At 40.8% G+C, this 21,664-nt stretch overlaps 1 protein-coding gene across 4 annotated transcripts in view; it reads right to left on the reverse strand.

Annotated features, from left to right (window-relative positions):
• usp43a (ubiquitin specific peptidase 43a) overlaps positions 1 to 21,664 on the reverse strand; it is a 379,969-nt gene that overhangs the window by 262,864 nt on the left and 95,441 nt on the right. The window lies entirely within an intron of this gene.

The raw sequence follows: 21,664 nt of genomic DNA on the forward strand, positions 1-21,664 counted from the left end.
TTTTAAACTTGAAGTGAGAGATAAATTTAATTCGTGTAAAGAAGATACAGACGAAATACGGGATCAAGTTTTTGATGTGACCAAAATGGTCAAAGACTTAAAAACTCAAAATAAAAATTTGGTGAAAAAGATTGATTATTTGGAAAACCAATCCAGACGGAACAATATAAAGATTATTGGTTTGCCGGAAGGTATGGAGGGACCAGACCCAAGAAAATTTTTTACTGAATGGATTCCGCAGGTGTTGGGTCAAGAACATTTCCCGGAAGGTATAATACTGGAACGTGCTCACAGAGCCTTGCGTAGAAGACCTATTTCAGGTCAAAGTCCAAGACCTGTTTTGGTTCGTTGCTTGAATTATTACGACAGAGAAATAATTTTACGAGTGGCTATTAGAAATGCACAACAGAGAAAATCACCCTTGATGATTCAAAATAATCGAGTTTTCTTCTATGCGGATTTGAGTCAAGAAGTTATGTTCCAACGACGGGAATTCAATCCTGCTAAAGAGTTGTTGTGGAAGAAAGATTATAAGGCAACCTTTAGATATCCAGCTGTTTTGAAGGTTTTTCAAGATGGTTGCCAACCAAAGTTCTTTGATTCTCCAAAGGAAGCTATAGCATTTGCTCAAGAGCTGCCAATTACTCAGTTTCAACAGAGACATAGTCCGCCACGATCTCTAAGGAGACAAGAGATGGAAGAAAAGAGCCGTGCTCCAAAAAGGAATGGTTGTAATGGTGACTCTGCAGTTGGAGCTGATTAAAAGAAGAGTTGTCCTTTTTTTGTTCTAATGTTTTTTTTTAAAAAAAGGGATATTAAATAATGATGATGTTAGTTTAAGATGAAGTGAGAGTTGGGGGAGAGAACTGGATAGGCACTAATTCCTGAAAGTCATTTGCTACGTGTGAGTTATCTCACACCCATTTTTTTTGGGAGTTACCGCATTGTGCGGTTTAGACGGGAGGGGGTATTTTTAACCTCCTACCCGTTTTTTTTTCCTTTTTTTTTGTATTATTAGATTAAAGAGTGAAGGGGTTTTTTTTTGTTTTTTTTTCTTTGGCTTGGCTTCGCGGACGAAGATTTATGGAGGGGGTAAAAGTCCACATCAGCTGCAGGCTCGTTTGTGGCTGACAAGTCCGATGCGGGACAGGCAGACACGGTTGCAGTGGCTGCAGGGGAAAATTGGTTGGTTGGGGTTGGGTGTTGGGTTTTTCCTCCTTTGCCTTTTGTCAGTGAGGTGGGCTCTGCGGTCTTCTTCAAAGGAGGTTGCTGCCCGCCAAACTGTGAGGCGCCAAGATGCACAGTTTGAGGCGTTATCAGCCCACTGGCGGTGGTCAATGTGGCAGGCACCAAGAGATTTCTTTAGGCAGTCCTTGTACCTTTTCTTTGGTGCACCTCTGTCACGGTGGCCAGTGGAGAGCTCGCCATATAACACGATCTTGGGAAGGCGATGGTCCTCCATTCTGGAGACGTGACCCACCCAGCGCAGCTGGATCTTCAGCAGCGTGGACTCGATGCTGTCGACCTCTGCCATCTCGAGTACTTCGACGTTAGGGATGAAAGCGCTCCAATGGATGTTGAGGATGGAGCGGAGACAACGCTGGTGGAAGCGTTCTAGGAGCCGTAGGTGATGCCGGTAGAGGACCCATGATTCGGAGCCGAACAGAAGTGTGGGTATGACAACGGCTCTGTATACGCTTATCTTTGTGAGGTTTTTCAGTTGTTTTTTGTTTAAATATAAAAGAAAAGCATAAGAAAGTATTTGATTGTTTAAAAAACTAAAAATTTACGTGGTTTTTTTTGTAAAGTTTATTCAGTAGATAAGGAATATCTGAAATTTAAATGTGAATGGGATGGATAAGTTTTTTTTTATATATTTTTTCTTTAACTTTAAGGTGAAAGGAGTGGTAATTCTGGTGTATATTATTTTGCTATTTTAGTTATAGAACGAAGGGAATAATGATGAAAGTTATAATTTGAATTGTACAATTTTTAATGAGGCTTGAATTTTGTTTGTGGTTTATGCTCCATTTGATGAAGATATAGATTTCGTTGTAGATGTGTTTTTATTATTCAGATATCTGAATTTTAACGTAATAATTGGGGATATTTAAATGTGGTATTGGAGCTTTTATTGGATAACTATTTAAGAGTAAAAGGGAAAAATGATGGAAGAGTACTAAAATTGAATTGTACAATGCTTAATGAGGTTTGAATTTTGTTTTAAGATGGTGGTTTATGTGACTAATATGATGATAGATGTGAAGTTAGTTGATATTTGGTGAAGGTTTATCTCTAGAGAAAGTTTTTTTTTCATCTTTTTTTTCATGCTACAATTTTTTTTAAGAATTGATTATTGTTTAAGAATTTTTGATAATGTTACTAACTTTACTAATTTTTTATATTAAGTTTGAGTTAAATATATGTTTCATCTTAACTCTGTTTGTTAAATATATGCATTTAAGTTTGATTTAAATATGTTTTTTAAGTCTGATATCTTAGTATTAATTACTTTTCTTTTTGTTAGTATTTTAATCGGTTATGTTTTTGTTTTTTGTAAGTGGGTTTTTTTTCTCATATATTATTAACTTTATTAATTCTTCACTCTTTATTTTGGGGGGAAAGTGGGGGTTGGACTAATTTGAGTTTGGTTATTAATGTGTAATAATTATTGGGGACGGTATAGTTTATTTAGATTACTGATATTGTATTGTAATTTTATTATTTTATTCTTAATTTTTTTTAATGTAATCCTATATGTTATTCATGTTATAAAATCTTAAATAAAGTTTTTAAAAAAAGAGAATGTAGACATCTCTTTTGCTCTCATTTTATTCCTTGTGGAATTTCTGGACAATTTACACTTCACTTTTCTTCGTGAAAAGAAGAGCGCTCAGACTGATATACAGGCTGCCCTCTGGTGAACCTCTGCTGTTAAGTTGGAGGCATTCTGAATGATTCATTGTATTACACTCCCCAGTGAGCTGGCGAACAATGCAGGATTCTGAAAACATCACAAGTCAGGAGTGGTGCCACAATGCAGAAATTAGCGTCACTCGTGAGGATAGCACGAGAAATGACAGTAAACTCCATGAAAGACAAAGGCGGTCCTTATCTCGGGAATATACTGTTCCTAAGAACATCAGAAATAGGAGCAGGAGTTGGCCGTCTGGCCCGTCAAGCCTACTCCACCATTCAATGGCTGATCTGAGAACAGGCTCATCTCCACCTATCTGCCTTTTCCCCCATATCCCTTAATTCCCTTACCATGTAAAAATTCTATCCAACCTTGTCTAAAATATATTTCCTGAGGTAGCCCCCGCTGCTTCAATGGATAGCAAATTCCACAGATTCAATGCCCTCTGGGAAAAGCAGTTCCTCCTCATCACCGTACTCAGTCCACTACCCTTCACTTCAAAATAAAAAAATGCTCACACAACTGCATAGAAAGCCAAAATAAGATATTTGTTCATGGCCTTCACCACTCTCCCACTCCATAGAGGAAAGTGGTCTACATGAACAGTTCTTTTGCAAATGTTAACAATTTCCATCTTAATGCAGCTTGGAATCATGCTACAAATGAAATGTTGTTCTCGTTATCGAGGCTGTCCTGATTGAACTCAGTTCGCTCTGTTCAATGCACAAAACAACACAGGAACAGGCCCTTCGAACCATTTTGTCTGCACCGATCTCGATGCCAATCTCAACTAATCCATGTTGTCCTTATCCCTCTATTTCACCCACTTCGACACCACAATCCAGGTATCCCTCAATTTTGGTTTTAAAAAGTTGACTTACTCATCTCTTTTTAACTTTCCCCTCTTATCTTAAATCTGTGCCATCTGGTATTTGACATTTCCACCCAGGGGAAAAAAGACCGACTACCTACCCGATTTATGCCTCTCATAATTCTATGTACCCATATCAGGTCACCTCTCTGCATCTGAAGCTCCACCCTCTTCTTGTTGCCTCCACACTTTAATCATCTTCTGCTCTCTCTCTGAAGCCACCATATTCTTCCAAAAATGTGGCAATCAGAGCTACACACAGCACTTCAAGTGTGGCCTAACTAAAGTTTTATACAGCTGGAAAATGACTTTTTGATGTTTACACTCTGATCGACGATGGCAAGTTCTCCACACTCCTTTTTAATTACCCTATCCACTTCCTTTGTCACTTTTTTGGAAGCTAAGGATACCAAGATCCCTCTGTACATCTGTGCTTCTAATGCTCCTGCTATTTACTGTACTCATTCCTCTTGCACCGACCTCAAAAAAAAATCAAAAAAATGCAATCCCTCATACTTGTGTGGAATAAAGTCCATTGCCATTTCACCACATCCATTTACAACTGATCCACATCCTGCTGTATCATTTGACACCCTTCCTCGCTAGCTACAATTCCATTATGTTGGAACATGGGTAAACTTGTTAATCAGACCACCCACATCACAAACAATGCTGTTTGCTTGTCCAACACTGAAAATGGATCCACTCTTCTAAGCTTTGTCACAGGAAGAGATGGACAGAGGGAAATCTAAAGTCAAGATTTCTCCCAAAGCTTCCTTGGGAAAAAAAATGCAACAACCTCACCAACTCCTGGGAATCCCAGGTCCTTGACTCTAAAATTGGAAAGGGGCATTTCAGAAAATGCTGAGAACCTGGAGTTGGTTAATCAGAAATGCGAGAAAGACTAGGAGAATTGGCAGAAGAAGCACATCCCCTCACCATCTTCTCCCCAACATCTGGTAGATCTACATAGCCCACATCAGCTTCAAGAATTGCCTCAAAATCTTTCAAACCAGAAGGAAACAATTTTCCTTAGTCCCTTTAGTAAAAGTATTGCCCAAGGATAAAATGGTTCAGAGTTGATCAATTTTAAAATGCAATGGCGCATTAAATCGTTATTTAGTCTTCCAAGAGAAACCATCATGATTAAATCAGTTTAATAAAATGTAGTATCTGTTTAATCAGGAGCCGTACAAGTGCAAGGTCCAAGTTCATTTTTATCACTGTGGCCAAGAAACCGAAGCCAGGTTTCAAGCAACTCAGAACATGACTGAGTCAGCCAGATGACGACAGACATTTAATAGAAGCTCAGTGGTCAGACTGCTTTCAATTTTCTTGGAAGGCAGCTGGTCTCTGCTTAACACTTCCTCCAAATCAAGTTAAACTCACCATAATCACAATAGGAGATTAAATCAACCCTTCCATTCCCCCCCCCCCCTCAAATCTTGCTAAGGGAACCTTTCTATAAGTATTCCTCCATCCAATAAAAGAGCATTCCTAACTTTGGTGAGAAATATGAAATAGCCTCTGTGGACAAAAATAATCAAATCTATTTCATCTTGCTCACCAATGTGGAAGGTAAAATCCAATTTGGTTTCCTTATTGATAAGCCCACACCACAATATGAATCTTATAAAATAAAGACCACATAAACCAAAACGGAGAGACTAAAAAATGATATTAACCTTGAATCATTCTAACACAATAGACATGAAGAAATAAATGACTCCCATTCTGAAAATGTCCGCCATATTATCTCCATGAAATGGACATTAATGTTTTCAGGCGATAAATTAAATTGGTTTGTAATCTCCAGCAGTCTACCATTGGAGTAGACAATTTTCAATAGTCACGGATTTGCTTTTATACACTGCTATGCAGATGGCTCCAATTGGCTCCAATCAACACTCAGGACAAGTGACTGATCTATTGTTCAGTCAATGATAGATAATTCAGCTTCCACCCACCACACCAAAAAGGGTCAAGATAAAAATTGCTGAGAAGGTTTGAACATTGTTCTATTGTCTGAGAGTTTTCATTTCTTGACATTCAGTCACTAATATGGTAATATTAAGAGAGTGAGGTCACCATCCATCAAGGAAGATCAGGGAACTAATTTGAGACCCAACTGCAAGTGTCTCAGTTTTGATCTGCTTCAAATGGTACAGGCGGTTTAAAACAGGATCCAAACATAACTTGGATGATCGAGTCTCTTAACGCACGAGTGGCAAATCAAATCCTCTTTTGCCTGTGACTGCAGTGCTGGGATCAAACAATGGGGTAATATCATCGCATCCTGCTCTCGACACAAATTCAAACTTCACACTAGAGGCCAATCAAAGAGTTGCTTATCACATGTGCAACCAAATCCATGTGGGATTTTAAGAATCCATTTGAATAAAACCCATAGCTCAAAAATAGAGACATTTTTTAATCTTCTCAAAAGGATCTATTGTGTCAACTTGTATAGGGAAAGTTAAAAAAGTACACAACTTGACTCAAGTTTGAAATTCCCCTCTGGCGGCAACCAAAAGCTTCTATTCATTGTTGGCTCATGTTTTAACAACTAGTTTCTTCATCACACAGCTTCTGACAAATACTAATTATTTTTGCTCTGCAGATAAATCATGTTTCAAATTCTGATTTTAATACAAAATATAAAATACCTGAATTCATGAAAAAAGCTTAATTTTCAGTCTCTCAAAATCAGTTAAATTAAACCCAACCTTGTTAAATCATATTCACAAATGAATGGAGTATTTTATAAAGTTCTGGCTGCCTAATTTATATTATTTCCCAATCATCTCATTTTGCAGTTGAAATTAAGAGCTTCAATACTGAAAAAAACTGCCATACATGTCAGTGTATAATTTCCACCTAAAGTGTAGGTTTTGAGCTATAAATCACTGTATAAGACTGGGACTGACCATTAAGTGTTTACTGCCCCAATAATGCTTTACCAACCAAGTTCATAGGTGTTTCACCCATGTTTCCGATGTGGCTTACGCTGCTGTATTACGTGGCAATGGAAATTGATATTTTTAACATCAATATCTGCTGGTAATTTCTGCACTATTTTACTTTTCTGCCTCAATACTAGATCATTTAGTTTCATAAATGAAACTGCACCATGAATCAGTGGTTTTGAAGTCTGCTGTGCTCTTGGTTGTCTGTAGCCCACTTAAGTGCTACATGTTACCATGAATGCATTGATTGATTAATGCAGTGGAAAAAATTGCTCTGACAGGCTGTAGGTGACTTACGGTCAGGGCAACCACAGGGGTTGAGGGCTGCTGGAGACCGGCTCATGGGAACCAGGTATCGGAGCCAGGATTCGAGATGGTGCGGAGGACAAAAAAGGGTCCCTGAAGGCTTCCTGATCGTGTCAAAGGTTTGGATCTGGAGCTCAGGTTGCCGAACAGACAAAAGTATATCGTGTATGTTACATTTTTAATGTATTATTACATGACAAGGAAAGGTAGCGACATGTGGCTAATATTCCATTGCCTTTAAAGGATATCCTGTGGAAATTGTGAAAGATTAGAGCAGCAATAACTTTGCTGAATGATGACAACAACTCAATGGGCTATCTTCCCTTTTCTATTTTTCAGCTTCTTATGCTGTGGTCTCTCCTGGAAGTGGAAAGTATCTCTCCAAACCCTTCTAGGCTTCTGTCAATATTGAATAGCCCAAGTTTCTTCCTTCCTCCAATCCAGTCTGTTCATTGCCTATGAACATGGACAAAGAAGTTCAGATGTTTTCTACATATCAAAAAACCAACTTCTCCAAAGTCAACAAAGCTGCACTGTAAATTTGACTAGACACATCCAATCATAAATCATCTGGTCAGTTGCATATCAAATGAAAGCATTACCCTGGGAATCAGTGAACATTGTTCCAAAGACCTCCTGGCATTATGCAGTCCAAAGCAATGCTAATTTAACAAGGCAAAACACAAGGCAAGTCCTCTTCTCCTTTATAAACCCACTCTCAGCATATCACTCCACAAGCCCAGCTCCCAGCTTCTCAATTTTAAACTGGTCAGTCTCTGAACCACCCTCACTTCCCCACCAGAGCAATGGTATCTGCCCAGTTGCCACTGCCATTCCTGCCATCAACAATCCATCAACTCCAACCAGATGCTTAGCACCCAGCCAACCTACCCTACTCTGTACACCACCATACTGGCTGGATGTTTATTGAGCTGCCACCACTCAATCCTCTCTCATCCTTGTTTGCCACCTTTATGTACCCTGAAGTGCACAGAGCTAAGTGTCAAGCACTTCTGTGTCTCCCAAGGCTTCGTAGAGAGACAATCAAGGCAGCTGTTGTGCACAGCGCAATGGCATTTCAGCCGCAGAAAGAACACACATGCAAGTGTTCATTTACCTGGTGTGTTCCCAAGTCTTTAAAAACCTTAACAGTCAGAGGAATTTTGGAGAACAAGCACTGCGGCAATGCCGGCCAAGTTTAAAATGGATAGAATCAGACACAGCAAGAATCGTTTTGTCACGATCAACCACTTTGCTGCCGATGTTGTCTGGCTTTGCCTGGGAACAATAACGATCTGAGGCAAGTGAAGGAATGGCAATTATCTGGGAAATCACAATCATTTTGGTAGGTAAAGGGATTTTTTTAAAAACAGCTTTCAAAAATGACATGCTTTTCCAAAATTCTTCATTAAATATGGGGTTTTGTCGGTTGCGAAAAATAAAATGATGCAAATGCATTCTCAATTTTGCAAAAAAAAACTGCAAAATGTTGCAACACAGCTCAGGCCTCCCCTCCATTCACTCTGTCCATGACCTCCCAATGTCTTGGGAAAAGCAGCTAACGTGAAAGTACTCATCCCATGCCGATCATAATCTCTACTCCTCTCTTCCATTGAGCAGAGAACACGAACCTCCAAATTCAACAACAGTTTCTTTCCTGCTGTTATCAGTCTTAAATGGATATTACACTGGCAAAAGATGATGCTTTGTTTTTAAAACTGAACTTTTCTTTCCACTGCACAAAGTTTTTACACTTTTCTCTGTATCATTTGACCAGGGGTGTCAAACTCAAATTCACGGAGAGCCAAAATTAAAAACTTGGACTAAGTCGAGGGCCGAACTAAATATTTATTGAAAATTTTCAACAACATCTGCATGTTTTTTCTTCTTTCAACATATGTAATGCTAAACTTTTTCTTATTAAAATAAATGTTTAATAATAGTTTTGGATAAACTCTTTCCAGAAGCATTAACAAATGAGAAATAAAATATTCAATAAATAATATTTCTCTATAGAGGATTTGTCAAATGTTGCTAGTGTGCTGCCGAATAGTAAAATCTGAGGGCTATTGAGAATGTGGGAGAATAACATGATTCCTGAAACAATCAAATGGGTGACTGATTGTGGGCATGAACACTAGCAGGGTTATTTGCCATGCCCTTTTTCCATTGGTACAGATATCCTTTGATTTACACACTTTTCAAGTTTTATGCCTAATGAGCTTGTATCCAGGTGCAGGACCATTTTTAACCAGGAATATATTTATCACTGTGACATGAAACTATTGGAAGATCGTTTTATCCTGAGATTAAAGTTCATAATACTTACTCAGGCCTGTGTGCGGGAGGGCGGGGTTTGCGGGCGATCGGGTTGGACAACGACAGTGCGGGGGCATCGGCTCTCGCTGCAGGGCGGCATCTCGGCGGATCAGCGGCCCCGTCACCGTGAGTCGCGGATCGGCCTGCGGCAGGGAGGGGGAGTGGGCAATGGTCCTGGCGAGGTCAGGTCCGAGGCCTCCGGTTCCGGGCGCTGGGAAGCGGCCTTGGCTTCCCCTGACACCGGCCAGGCCCCAAAACCAGAGCCCACAGTGAGACCCTGCAACGTAAACAGAGGAGGTGGGGGCGATTAGCGGGCTGACGCCAATGCATTCTGGGATTTATAGTATTAGCTGTGCATGTGCTATACTGGCGCGGCGGCCAGCGGGCCATCTCTAATACATTTTTGAAATGATCTTGCGGGCCAAATATAATTATATCACGGGCCAAATTTGGCCCGCGGGCCAGAGTTTGACATGTGTGCATTAGACCATTGCAACTGCTCCTGGTTTGGCAGCCTTTGTTATTATCGCATGACCTGCTCTACGAGTGGACATGCCTGGCTAGCACACAAGACGAAGATGGTTTATTGTACCTCAGAGTAAGTGGCACTAAACAATTCAATTTTTGTGCTTTAGCCCATTTATTATTGATATTCTGATGACTTCAGAAACAGATTTATTGTCATGAACATGTGTCATGAAATTTGCTGTTTTATGGCAAAAGTATTGTGCAGAACAAGGTGGAAAACCACTATAAATTTTAATTTTGTAACTACAGGATTTTTTTTTAAATAGCTAGTGTAAAAAAAAAAATTATGTCACATCTACAGGTTCATTGTCTGTTCAGAAATCAGGAGGAGAAGCAGCTATCTTTGCTAAGTTGAGTGCATCTCTTCTGGCTCCTGTACCTCCTTCTTGATGGTGGCAGTGAAAAAAAGGGCATAGTCTGGGTGGTGAGGGGTCCTTGATGATCGAAGCTGCTTTTGTAAGTTGCTGTCTCTTCTGAATGCCCTTAAGGGAGTGAAGACTAATGCCCATGCTGTCAGTGTGAGTTTACAACCCACTGTAGCCTGTTCCTGTCCTGTGCATTGGCACTCCCTCTAACAGACAGTGATGCACCAGTCAAAATGTTCACCATGGTATACGTAGAAATTTGCAGAAATCTTTAGTGATGCACCAAATCTCCTCAAATGCCAAATGAAATATAGCCACTGGCGAGCCTTCTTCATGATTACATCCATATTATGGCCCCAGGATAAGTCTTCAGAGAAGTGAACAGCCAGGATTTTGAAGTTTCTTACCTTCTCCATTGCTGACCACTCAATGAGAACTTGTTTGTGTTCTTCTGGTTTTTCCTTCCTGGTCCACAATCAATTCCTCCGTTTTCGTGACGTTGAGTGCAAGATTGTTGTGTGATACCACTTAATTAGCTGATCTATTTCACTCCTGTATGCTTTCTCATTGCCATCTGTGATTCTGCCAATAACTGAGGTGCCATTGGCAAACTTCCAGATGTCATTTGAATTGTGAAATCAGCAGGCTTCAAATCCTTTGGTTCATCCACTACTTTTGGTTAGAGTACTCATGGTACACATGCATGGGGACACACTCATCCATGCAGGTCTTGGAGTTGGTGACAGCTGTGACATTTTCTTTCGTCTGAAGATGAATCCTTGAATATGGTCCAGTCCACTAATTCAAAAGAGCACTGCAGATGCTCTTCCGCCTCCTTCGACCATAATCTTCACCATCTTCATTACTGGTGCTGTCGTCCTTGTTATACACTGGAAAAGCAGCCAGGTGATCAGATTTGCCAAAATGCGAGCGTGGGATATCACACTCTTGATGGTAGTGTAACAGTGGCCAAGCCTGCTGGCTCCTCTGCTTGCGTAAGCAATAGGCTGAGAGGGTAGTTTGTCAGGGACATCTTTAGACTGGCTGGTTGAAGTCCCCTACAATGATCGAGAAGGCATCAGAGTGCGCTGTGATTACCAGTGCTCAGCCCCTCCAGCCTGATGTTGGCCTGGGGCGGAATGTTCACAGCTACTAGGATAATGGCGGAGAATTCTTTCAGTAGATAGAATGGACAATATTTAAATTTGTCGAGCAATGGGAAAAAAACTACTGAATGCGAAAGCGTGAAATTGAGTAATTGAGAACTACAATAATTGGCCGAAGTGGTCCAGTATCAACTTGAAGTTTCCGAGTGATTGCAGACTCCTCATAATCTCAGGCTCTGGAAGTTCTCAGTTAAATTTATTTGGTAGTGGCACCAAAGGACAAGATGAAACTGGAATTGACATGAGAGAGGAAACAAAAACCTTCTCAAACTATGACAAGAGGGTTCCTGAAAAAAAAACCTGCTAAGAATTCCAGCCCGCGTTTTTGGAGAGGTCAGACCAGTGGCATTGACCCATTTGCCAATAATGGAAGAAGCAATTCTGTGGCCAATAAATCAAACTAAATTCACCATCAAGTTGCACCCTCTTCACCTTTCAATCATCTTTCCCGGCTCAGTCCAAATTGTTCAGGCAGATTCAATAAAGTTTCCTCATTCCCTCTCAGAGTGTGCAGACTAATTAGGAAATAGCTGTTGAAGATCAAACATATTCTACCCTGACCAGTGTTTATAGAGTTTGAATCTGCGCATTTTAAATTGGGGTTTAAACATAGAAACATAGAAGATAGCAGCAGGAGTAGGTCATTCAACCCTTCGAGCCTGCTCTGCCATTCAACGAGATCATGGCTGATCTTAAAGTTCAGTACCCCGTCCCCGCCTTCTCTCCGTAACCTTTAATACCCTTATACTGAAGAAATAGATCTAATTCCCTCTTAAATAGATTTAATGAACCTGCCTCTATTGCCCTCTGTGGCAATGAATTCCACAGATTCACCACCCTCTGGGTCAAGAAATTCCTCCTCATCTCGGTCCTAAATGGTTTGCCTATTATCCTCAAACCATGGCCCCGGGTTCTGGATTTTCCCATCATTGGAAACATCCCATCTGCATCCATTCTGTCCAGTCCTGCCAGAATTTTATCTGTCTCTATGAGATCCCCTCTCAATCTTCTAAACTCCAGCGAGTACAATCCCAATTTGCGCAATCTTTCCTCATAAGTCATTCCTGCCATTCCAGGTATCAGCCTGGTGAATCGCCTCTGCACTCCCTCCATTGCAAGAATATCCTTCCTTAGATAAGGTGACCAAAACTGCACACAATACTCCAGGTGGGGTTTCACCAAGGCCCTGTACAGCTGCAGTAAGGTATCCTTGTTCCTATACTCAAACCCTCTTGATATGAAGGCCAACATACCATTTGCCTTTTTAACCGCCTGCTGTACCTGCATGCTCGCCTTCAGAGACTGGTGTACAAGTACCCCTAGGTCTCTCTGCACTTCCCCATCTCTTCATCTATTGCCATTCAAATAGTAATCTGCCCTCCGGTTTGTATTACCAAAGTGGATAACCTCACATTTATCCACATTGTAGTGCATTTGCCACGTATCTGCCCAGTCCCTCAATTTATCCAAATCACATTGGAGCTTCCTGACCCCCTCTTCCGTGCACACAACCCCTCCTAGCTTAGTGTCATCTGCAAATTTGGAGATATTACATCCAATCCCCTCATCCAGATCATTAATGTAAATTGTGAACAGCTGGGGTTCCAGTACAGATCCCTGTGGCACCCCACTGGTCACCGCCTGCCACTCAGAAAACGAGCCATTTATCCCATCTCTCTGTCTTCTACCTGCCAGCCATTTCTCAATCCACATCAATACTTTGCCCCCAATCCTATGAGCCTTGATTTTGGAAGCCAGTCATTTATGCAGGACCTTATCGAAGGCCTTTTGGAAGTCCAGGTACACCACATCCACTGGCTCTCCCCCATCTATTTTACCTGTCACCATCTCAAAGAATTCCAATAGATTTGTAAATCCATGTTGACTCTGTCCGATCCCTTCTCTGCTAGTCATATGCTCCGCTATTACATCCTTAATAATGGATTCCATCATTTTGCCCACTACTGATGTAAGGCTCACCGGCCTATAATTCCCCGCTTTTTCTCTACCCCCCTTTTTAAATAGTGGGGTAACATTAGCTACCCTCCAATCCATGGGTACTGATCCTGAGTCTATCAAGTTCTGGAAAATAATTCTTAAAGCATCTGCTATCTGAATGGCCACTTCCTTAAGTACCCTAGGATGTAGATTATCAGGCCCTTGGGATTTATCTGCCTTCAATCCCATCAATTTCCCCAAGACCATGTCCTTAGAGATACTGATTTCTTTCAGTTCCTCCCTTGCCTTAGTCTCTATGTTTCACAACATCCTTGGGAGGTTATTTGTATCCTCTCTTGTAAAAACAAAACTAAAGTAAGAATTTAATTGGTCTGCCATTTCCTTATTCCCCATTATATATTCCCCTGATTCCAACTGCAAAGGACCTACTCTGGATTTCACCAATCTTTTCCTCTTGACATATTTATAAAAGCTTTTGCAGTCGGTTTTTATGTTTGCCGTAAGCTTACTTTCGTAATTTATTTTTGCTCTCTTGGTTAATCCCTTTGTCCTCCTTCGCTGCATCTTGAACTGCTCCCAGTCTTCGGTTGTGGTACTTTTTTTGGGCCAATTGATATGCTCTCTCTTTGGACCTAATGCTGTCTCTAATTTCCCTTGTTATCCACGGTTGAGTCACCTTTTTTGGTTTATTTTTATGCCAAACCAGTATAAACGATTTTTGCAATTTCTCCATTAGATCTGTGAATGCTTTCCATTGTCTATCCACAGTCAACTCCCTCATAAACACCACCCAATCAATCTTACTCAACTCCCGTCTCATACCATCATAATTCCCTTTATTTAAATTCAGGACCCTAGTCTCAGTTTTAATTTCATCACTCTCCATGTCGAGTGAGAATTCGATCATATTGTGATCGCTCCTACCCAAAGGGCCTCATACAACAAGATTGTTGATTAGCCCCTTATCATTGCATAATACCCAATCTAAAATGGCCTGCTCCCGAGTTGGTTCCTCGACATATTGGTCTAGATAACCGTCCCGTAAACATTCAAGGAATTCCTCCTCAGTATTTTTACTAATTTGGCTAGTCCAATCTATATGTAAATTAAAGTCTCCCATGATGACAGCTGTTCCCTTATTGCACGCTTTTCTAATTTCTCTCTTAATGCCTTCCCTCACCTCTACACTACTATTTGGAGGCCTATATACCACCCCCACTAACGTTTTCCGCCCCTTGCTATTCCTAAGTTCTACCCATATAGATTCCGCATCTTCCGAGTTGATATCCTTTCTGTCAATCGTGTCGGTCCCTTCTCTCACCATCAATACTACTCCACCCCTTTTCTTTCTTGCCGATCCCTCCTAAATATCGTATACCCCGGGATGTTAAGTTCCCAGGCTTGCCCACCTTGCAGCCATGTTTCTGTAATCCCAATCAAGTTTCTGTAATCCCAATCAAATCATATTTGTTTATCTCAATTTCCACAGCTAATTCATCTACCTTGTTCCGAATGCTTCTTGCATTAAGATATAAAGCCTTCAGATTTGCTTTTTTCACCCTCCTTGCTCTTTCTGATTTTTTACTTTCGCTGCCTAACCTAACTTTTCCTGTTTAATCACAGTGGAACAGGCAGTATTTTGTTTTTAGAAACTGTCTGTAGCTTGCATCCAGGAAATAAATATAATTGTTGTAATCAAAAATCTGGATTTGGAAATTTTTGCCTTATTTAAAAGAGTAAAAATGCTTTTGTGAGGAAGAATGAGGGATTCTCTTTGGCTTGGCTTCGCGGACGAAGATTTATGGAGGGGGTAAAAAGTCCACGTCAGCTGCAGGCTCGTTTGTGGCTGACCAGTCCGATGCGGGACAGGCAGACACGATTGCAGCGGTTGCAAGGGAAAATTGGTTGGTTGGGGTTGGGTGTTGGGTTTTTCCTCCTTTGCCTTTTGTCAGTGAGGTGGGCTCTGCGGTCTTCTTCAAAGGAGGCTGCTGCCCGCCAAACTGTGAGGCGCCAAGATGCACGGTTTGAGGCGTTATCAGCCCACTGGCGGTGGTCAATGTGGCAGGCACCAAGAGATTTCTTTAGGCAGTCCTTGTACCTTTTCTTTGGTGCACCTCTGTCACGGTGGCCAGTGGAGAGCTCGCCATATAATACGATCTTGGGAAGGCGATGGTCCTCCATTCTGGAGACGTGACCCATCCAGCGCAGCTGGATCTTCAGCAGCGTGGACTCGATGCTGTCGACCTCTGCCATCTCGAGTACCTCGACGTTAGACTAAAAAGAATGAGGGATTAATGCACTCATAACTGACTGCATACTTCATCTTTAGACACAAGTAAATCCAGCTGAGAATCGCAGCCTCCATTTTATCAAGGAGCCAGTGACAGAAGTGACTTTTCCTTTGAAACTGACATAAAAACAACCTGTAGCAGACAGTCAGAATTGCTGATGTCAATAAAGGTTGTCAAAGCCCCCTCGAATTTCTTTGATCCAAGCTTCGAAGGGGAAACCATAAGTAATGTCAGTCAGGTGGTTAATGATGTGGCAGAGAGCTTGTGCCATTTTCCCCTACAAACACAGCAGCAATATGAAAGATTCCCCTAAACTCCAATGAGAATATCTGCATGGCAGTGCAACCCAGCATTCGATTCCTCCAACCGGCACAAAAACAGAATTTCTACACCATTCACTTTCAGAACCAGGACTGCCTGTGTCTGTAGTATGAGTGAAGTTATCAAAGAATTAAGGGAGAAGTGGTGGAGTAAGGAGAGAGAAATTATTCCAATGGATTGAAGAGTGCATGACTGCATCAAACAGTCGAAAAATGAGAGGTCATCCTTACTGGATTGATGTTAAAAAATATTTTCAAATCCACAGGAAGTTCTATTTTTAGAACTTGGGAGCTGATCCCATGCTGAGAATCAACCTGCAATCTGAAATTCATAATAAGATGTTTGTGATAAGGAAAGGTGGGGAAAAATGTTGGTAGGTGGAATTGATCGGCTAGACATTTGGGAATGAAGGATGCTCATAACGCCTTCTTCCCAAGAAGCCCAATGAGAGCTAAAGGTGGATCCAAACAATCCGCCAAAACATAGCACCAATAAAAGACTGAGGTGAAACAAATTCATCGAAGATGAGAGTGTCAACCAAGTGACAAAAGTGTTTATTGCATCAAGTGGAAGAACATGGGGCTTACCCACTAAATGCACTATCTTTTGCCTGATCTCAAATGTCATCATTTTATATTCAGTACTCTTGCATCAACAGGTTCCCAGAACTGTGTGTGTCTGGTTCTTATGAGTGAACTCCACCTAGATTCCTTACTTGTTCATAGAGCTCAGTGCCCTAAATTTTGAGATTGGAAACTGGATAATCTCATGAGAAACATTATAGTATAGGTATGCACCACTTAATGTCCATGATACATTCTGTGAAACTGGGTGATATGCAATGTAGACATTGTGTGAACACCACATTATATACTTAGCAAAGCTATATAGGATACTATAGTGTACCTGTAAACATTTTATTTGTAAGTAGGGATCAATGTAGGGACTGACACAGGGCTGTGGGCAGAGAGCAGGGCAGTGGAATCAGTGTGGGGACTGACACAGGGCTATAGGCAGAGGGATCAGTGTGGGGACCGACACGGGGCTGTTGGGAGAGCATGGGGCAATGGGATTAGTTGGGAATGATACAGGGCTGTGGGGAGAGAGTGGGGCATTAGATCAGTTTCGATATAGAGTATACAATTTCCTATAGCTAGCGATCACTTTTTCTAAATTGCTGTGGACTTGCTGGCGGTAACTGAATAATTATGGGACCACAGACATATATGGGGTCAGATGGTGCCTGAAGGGACATTAAGCGACACATACCTTTAATGCAGTTCAGTGGGTGCATACAAATCAGTGCAAGATCTGACAGTGTGGTGGATACTATTAGAAACGACCAATTCTTACACAAGGTTGTCATTAACTCACTTTTTCTTCTTCCACAAATGCTGTTTAAGTGTTTTTTTTATTTCAGATTTCCAGGATCTACAGTGTTGTTGATCTCACAGTTCAAGCACATTTTTTTTTGGTTTTTTTTTCTTCTCAGTCTTCCTTCATTTCTGCCTGTTTCACTGCTCCTCCAGACTAATCAGCTGCAATACACACAACTTCACCACTCTGTACCACCACTCACATCACATACTTGGACACATCCCATCACAGAAATTCACTTAGTTCACTCCTCAACCCACACTACCCACACCTCACATGCTTGTTTTCTAACTTTGGTTAGAGGGAGGGGCAGAATGCTGTCGGGAGGGAAATGCTGGAGTTTGAAATGTAGATCCCAGAATGATTCTGTAGACTTTCAGAATGGCTGGTGACAGAATTTGGCACTGCAGTAATTGGCAGCGGAGGCATAGATTCATCGATGCTGCATTTCCAGAAGTGGGCAAACAAACCTGAATTTCTATTCCAGTACCAATACCTTACTGTGCTTCCTTTCATCTCGGCCACAGTAAATTTCACCTGTCCTTTTACAGTAATTTGTCACGTAACAACACTTTGCTATCACAGCGGGAACATTTGGATATAATAGCATTGGGAGTTGTGCATTCACTGTACTGAAGCCAGCAGTCCTTAGCTTTGCTTATGGATCTGATTGTAGATAATTATTAGATCTATGGAGAGCAAACTGAACATTGCATCGTACATTGGTATGCAGTATGACCTGCCCAATGTCAATGCATTTCATTGTCCAAAAATATTTATTATGGATATGAAGCTTTCTAGGCAATTTTACATGATTCATTTTTAGACCTCTCAAATGGCAATGGGAGAAAGAAAACTGAAGGCAGATTCTTGAAGTGTTTTGTCATCATTGTTACAGTCAAAGGCAACTCAGGGCAGCAATTGCACCCTATTTCATCAGTCTTCATTCTTGCCGCTTCAGTTTCTTCGTTATCCCATGTTTTAGCTACAAGATTTCAAATATACTTTGAACTCTGCAAGACTTATGCTCTAAAGCACCTATTAACAAGTTATTGTACTTTGAATGGAAACCGTGAACTTCAAACTAAGTTATACGGCATAATTAAATTATGCACTGATAAATACACTACAGAAAGATAGACTTTGATGTTTAACTATCAACTTTGTATCAAGTGCTGCAACCAAGACATCCTGTCCTCTTTCAAGAAATGATGCATTAACTCAATAAACTTGAAATATATTTTCTCTGTGAAGTACACACAAAACTGGAGAAACTCAGTCGCAAAGATAAAGATACATAACCAACGTTTCGAGCCTGAGCCCATTTCGACAAAGGCCAAACTATCTTTCACTCTCCATCTTAGAATGCCAAATAATGAAGGAACTATTATTCATTACATCCAATGTGACTTAGTGTCGTTCTGTTTCTGCTTCATGACACATGTAGCACTTCAAGATTCAAGATTGTTTTATTGACGTAATAGTACAAAACATGTAATATTACACGAAATGACTGCTTGCCATAAGACAACAAAGAGTTGCCATTAGTGTCATCCAACACCCCTTACAGAACAAGATAAATAGAAGCAAATGAGAGTTCCTTCAGAGTAATTGAGTGTCCAGGGATTCTCCTCCAGCGCTCTTGTAGCCTCTGAAGCCGCAGATTCCTGTTTGATTCAGCAGCTATCCAAGCTCCAAATCCAGATCTCTAACACAATCAGGAGGCCTTTGCCCTCAGCACCCTATTGAATCCCGACTCCAATAACTGGTTCTCATCCACCAATCTCTAGCAGCCTGCAGCCCCCTAAGGGTCGCTGACTGCGTCACCTACAGACTGTGTGGGTCCCTCAGATGCCAAGTCCCTTGCTGGTCTGCTACAGTGATAACAGGCCTTCAGCTGCTGAGCCCATAGCTGGTCTGCCACAGTGTACACCGTACTGTAGGGTCATCTCCTCTGCTTCTCCTTTTCAATAAGAGGGTGTTCTCCCTGTTTCTGGAGCCATGCTCTGGTCCGCTGCTGCCCAGAGTCTGCAACTCCTTGTGGCAGCTGCCAAACATAGGTGCCCCAATCTTGGGCTTGGACCCAAGGCCGTTTAATGCCTGTACAGAGACACTGGGATTAGAAGCGGGTGGCTGAACCCTCTGGAGCAGTGCTGTGTGTCCGCTCTCCTGGGTCCACACTAGCAGTGCAGCTGTTACAGCAGCGCCATTTTTGTCTAGCAGTGGAAATTACTCAGTGTGATGAAATTTAACCTCTCACAGCTTTATCAACGTAGCCCCAAGCAGGCTGCAAAATCTCCGAGTAAACAAAATTGAAAATCTTTAAAATGCTTCACACACCAACCATCTTGAGAGAAAGGAAGTACAAAGCAGGCCATCTTGTGTAAAGATCTTTTGAAAAGAACCGACAACAAAATGTTCAATGTATAAATTTGCTGAGATGTGATACCATAGCCTGCATCTATAATGTACAGCAAAGTATTTCAAAGCAGATCACAGGAAATAAAGCAACTGCACCTCTCTCCTTCAACTGCAAACTAAATGGTTTTGGAGGAAGATTTAATTGCCAAAGTTTCCACTAATGAGATGCCTGGAATGTGTGGTATTGCTATATAAAAAGAAACATGCACATCTAGAATCTGTGAGCACATTCCTGCATCTTCCTCAAAGACTAATCTTCAGAAGAAGAGCGATTCTCAGCTTTCCGACTGTTAAGTGTTTTTTTTACCCAACTTGATTAGGAAAGTGATTTTGCGCACTGACAATAGAGGCCACAATTCATTGAGGCAGGTTTCTAAATTCATCCTTCAGTTCCACCGTAACGGTAGAATATGATGCTTGGGATAAAGTGGATGGAACTTACTCAACTTTGCATTTCAGATTGTTATGAACTACACAGGAAATCTTTTCCATGTGGTTCCATAATCACGTTACTTTGTTTTAGTGATTTGTAAATGTTTCTATGTGCAATAATAATTAGGTTATACATTTTTTTCTTTTTTTTTCACACTATAAACCATATTGATCAAGATACATACATTTTCCTTCTTAAATATATAGTGTCGTTTTCTCCCCCCTTCCCTCCTCCCCTCCCTCCCTCCCTCACCTCCCCTCCCATTTATTTAAAGTTCAGAATATAAGATACATTAAACCCGTTAATGTTGTCACTCAATAAAAATAAACAAGAAATTCCACTGAGTCAGTTCTTTTCATTCTCTTCTCCTTCTGTCATTTTAGGTGGTAGATGTCCCCGGTAGGTTTTCTCTATTGTGTTTCATGTATGGCTCCCATATTTTTGTTCAAATATTGTAATGTTATTTCTTAAATTATATGTTATTTTTTCTAATGGAATACATTTATTCATTTCTATATACCATTGTTGTATTCTCAAGTTATCTTCTAATTTCCAGGTTGACATAATACATTTTTTTGCCACAGCTTGGGTTATCCTAACAAATCTTTTTTGTGCTCCATCCAGATCGAGTCCAAATTCTTTGTTTTTTTATATTACTTAGGAGGAAGATCTCTGGGTTTTTTGGTATATTGCTTTTTGTGATTTTATTTAGTATCTGGTTTAGATCTTCCCAAAATTTTTTCACTTTCTCACATGTCCAAATTGCATGAACTGTTGTTCCCGTTTCTTTTTTACAGCGAAAACATCTGTCAGATACTGTTGGGTCCCATTTATTTAACTTTTGAGGTGTAATGTATAGCCTGTGTATCCAGTTATATTGTATCATACGTAACCTCGTGTTTAATTAGGTTATACATTTAAGCACAATCAAGTCATTTACTCAGAGGCACAAAATTTTTTGGTACATTTTCTTTGAAACAAAAAAAAACAATCTGATTAAGCTTTAGCTCTCAGCAGGTGTTTGATAATCTGAAGCTCTAATAAAAGGAAAGGAATGTTTAAAATACCACCCCGTGCTATTGATAAAAACCTCAAACACACTGGAGGTCTGGAAACATCCCTAATTCGCCAAAATAGTTAAAATCAAATCATTCCTGTCACTGAAAGTTATCCATGTTCTCATTTTCTCCTGTTTAACTCTCTAATATACAGGAATTAGTCAGTCATCATTAGCCCGTCTGCAATTTGTGCAGAACGCTGCAGCCAGACTCCTGACAGGTGCCAAGAAGAGGGATCATATCACCCCTATTCTGACCTCCCTTCACTGGCTGCCAGTATGGCCCAAATAAATGTTAATGTTCTCCAGTTTGTTTACAAAGACATTAATGGACTAGCCCCACCCCCCCCCCCCCCCCCAAACATCA

This window comes from Narcine bancroftii, chromosome 3 (genome assembly GCF_036971445.1).
Source record: "Narcine bancroftii isolate sNarBan1 chromosome 3, sNarBan1.hap1, whole genome shotgun sequence".
Taxonomy (NCBI): Eukaryota; Metazoa; Chordata; class Chondrichthyes; order Torpediniformes; family Narcinidae; genus Narcine; species Narcine bancroftii.